Below are 3,609 nucleotides of genomic sequence, written 5' to 3' on the forward strand. Positions count from 1 at the left end.
CATGTCAAATACTAACAACAAACATTAGATGTATCATTAACCGTGATTCATATAATTTGAAACACATAAAATATATGAGTTGATGATTAAGATACTGCCCACGGACCGCTGTGATAGTTGAATAAACTCTCCATAATGGGTGGAGGCGAATTTTTTGTGTCCCTAATGCCTGATGGTACATTGAGAAAATATGCTAATACTGAATTTGAAAAGGTACATGATAACACGTAGTAAAATATTTTCACACAGATGCTAGTTTTAGGAGAATTGTGAAACAATGCTTACAGTTGTTAATAATTACCATTGCAAACAATCAAATTATTAGAATACCACCTTAGCCATGCATGTCAATGAGTCTATACCACTGCCATTCCCTTCGGTTTGGAATTCAATCAGTCAGGAGTTTCGAATTAATACCACTTTGGTTTTACATCATCATGCTTTTGCTGGAAGATGCAAGTCCTTGCTATTGCTTTCCAACATGTCAAGGACTTCGCTCATAGACGGTCGATTTGTGGGTGTTAACTGTATGGACCAGAGTCCAACTAGAGTCATCTTCCTCACCAGCTCCGTGACATCGTTACTAGTAATTTCGTCGATGGTGCCACAGAACTCATCCAAGTTGTCATATACCCATTGAGGGAAATACATGGCGCTACTTTCGGTACTAACACTGATTTGTTTCCTTGCTCCAACCATCTCAAAAACCACCATCCCACAACGGCACACATCCGACTTGCTGCTCACCACTCCGTACTGTCTTGAAAACACCTCAGGTGCTATGTACCCTACAGTTCCTCTTGCTCCACCTATAGAGATTTTACTATCCTTCTGCTGGCACAGTTTTGCTAATCCAAAATCAGACATCTTTGGACAAAAGTCTCTATCCAGCAGAAAGTTTTGAGGTTTAATATTGAAATGCACGATGCGACTATTATACCCACGATGAAGGTACTCAAGGCATCGATCAATGCCAAGAACAATGTTAAAGAGTATTTCCCAGCTTAGTGTGTTCGGATCTTGAGCAGAGTTGTTGGCAAAAGTGTATCTCTCAAGTGAGACATTGGTCATGTACCCGTAGATGAGAGCTTGTTCCAAACCTTGCAAACAGAACCCTAAGAGCATCTCTAGCAGATACCGTAAAAGTCTGGCAAACTACGTTTTATGGGGCGGGCCAAAAACCGGCCTGATTAGATCCACTAAAAAAGGCCTGCCCCATAAATTTTTTAGAGGAGGCCCGTAAACCGCCGCTGTTTCCTCCATATATGTGGGCGCCGATGCAGTTTAGGGTTCCCGTCCCACAAATCCCCCACCCTCCTCACCCGCAAAGCTCCTCCCTCCAGCGTTAAATTGCTTCTCCTCCAGCCACCTTTTCCTTTGCATTTCTCCGTCGGATCTTGTCGGAGATGTCGTCCATGGGTTCCGGGCATGGCGGCGGCGGGGGTTTCGGCCGCCGTGGTGGCATTGGGTGCCGCGATGTGTTCGCTGGATGAAACAACGACGAGGCCGGCAACTCCTCCCTCCGCCCACCTGTGTCGGACAGGCAAAGGGAGGCGGCGCGCACCCGCGGCGTGAAATCTTGCAGCGCCGGATCGCGAGCTTGGGCGAATTTCCGTCGCCTCGGCAACCCCTCCAACACCATAGGGCGGCCGAGCGCACATGGTTTGAGGCGAAGCAGGCTGCCGCAACTGGAGATGCAGTTGCGGCCGCGCGCGTGCCGGTGCTCCAGGAGGAGTTCCAGTTCGCGGCAACCCTCTCCGGCACGCTCATCTACCACACCCTCCACGGCAACGAGCCCCGCGACAGCAGCGACAGTGACTCCGACGATGAGTAGATCTGCTATGTGTGTTTAATTTCGGTTTGTATTAAAAACTCCCCTATGCTATGCGTGTGATGAACATCCCTATGCTATGATATGCTTGTGATGAACTCCGGCGAGATATTTTAGCGTGGACTAGTATGTATAAATTTGCAGGATCTATTCTGGCTGCGCGCTGGTGTCCTGCTAAAAGTGTTTACGGGATATCGTAAACAATTTTTCCGGGACGACGGGTTGCGGGATCTACTAGAGATGCTCTAAGAGGGTGACGACATTGACATGAGAGGTTCTACTAATGCTAGCAACCTCATTCATGAATTCCTTCCCATCACCCTAGGTGTCCTTGAGCATCTTCACTGCTATCTCACGGCCATCAGGGAGTTTGCCTCTGTAGACAACTCCAAAGCTGCCTTGGCCAAGCTTGTGAGCTAAAGAGTTGGTCGTTCTTCTCACCTCTGGATAAATATATCTTTTGGGGTGTGAAGTTCCTTGCTTTTGCAGGAAAGATTCCATCCTTGGTGTGTTCTTTGACCCCCATTGGCAGGGAGAAATACCTTAGTATTTCTTCCACAGAAAGAATATGAGGAGAAACAAACATACCCCAACTAGGCTTGAGGTGCTGGCAATTACATCTGAAAAGACATCAGAAACGAGAAATAAGTACTCCATATAAGATTTTTGCTAAGCGATAAAGGTTGGAGTTTTCTTCTTCTTGAATTGTCATGGTTGTTAGTAACATCTTGTGTTCGATCTTATCCGCTCATTCATCAACGGTACACTTGACAATGTAAAATATTCCATGGCTTGGTGAACCATTTTTCAACATTTCTTTTTTTTACAACCACTTAGCACACCATGTTTTGATACGTCCACATTATGACATTTGTTGATTAGTTTGGACAAAAAAGGGATACATGGCTTCTATGCTTCTTATTTCCACGTAAACCACACTATTAAAATGCAGTCCCTCTATTTTTATTTACTCCGCATATTAGTTTTATTTTAAACCAAATTTTATAATGTTTGACCAAGTTTATTGTAAACAACATGAACATTTACAATCATAAATATTTTTTCCCGTGAATACACATATTGCCTATCATTTCATTGATAGAGGTGATGTGAAAATATATTCAATGATGAATCTTTTTTGTGGGTTATTCAATGATGAATCTAATGAGATTGATTTGGTATTGTACATGCTAATATTTTTCTTTCTATAGAATCGTTCAAAGTTACAAAGTTTGACTTAAGACAAAGTTAATATGCAGAATAAATAAAAACAGAAGGAGTATATTCCAAACAACCAAATTTCATCAAAGTATATTGGAACTAATTTCCACACCAACTCGCGCGGGGTATATCTAGTTCTATAAATAATTGTATTGCCACATTTATCTTTGTGGACAATATTACAGTGGTGTAGAATAGTAGGAAATGCTATTTTTCCCGATATGAATAACCAATTTAGCCAATGGAGATTCAGCAGGCCACTCTGCTACTCCCTATGTTATATTTCATACAATTTTTGACATACGGTTTATTACATTGATTAAAGGGCGACGCTACGCGTCGACCGGCGGATAGCACAAAAAAATTGACTGCCTCCGGGCAGTTTGACTGATGCAAAAACAGCCGTCGGATCTTCCTAAAAATGCCCGTCATGAATTGCAACAAGCAGATTGGGGGGAGGGACAGAACCGTCAGATCGGCCGGGTGAAGGAAATCATTTTGTTGATTAAATTGTCGATCTAGCGATACTACTACATTCATTCAGCAACAAACATAAT

The 3,609-nt window shown here is 43.2% G+C and overlaps 1 pseudogene; it reads right to left on the reverse strand.

Annotated features, from left to right (window-relative positions):
* Positions 1 to 435: 435 nt before the first annotated feature.
* On the reverse strand, positions 436 to 2,332 carry LOC125506747 (annotated as a pseudogene).
* Between the last annotated feature and the right edge of the window lie 1,277 nt (positions 2,333 to 3,609).

This window comes from Triticum urartu, chromosome 5, assembly GCF_003073215.2.
Source record: "Triticum urartu cultivar G1812 chromosome 5, Tu2.1, whole genome shotgun sequence".
Classification (NCBI taxonomy): Eukaryota; Viridiplantae; Streptophyta; class Magnoliopsida; order Poales; family Poaceae; genus Triticum; species Triticum urartu.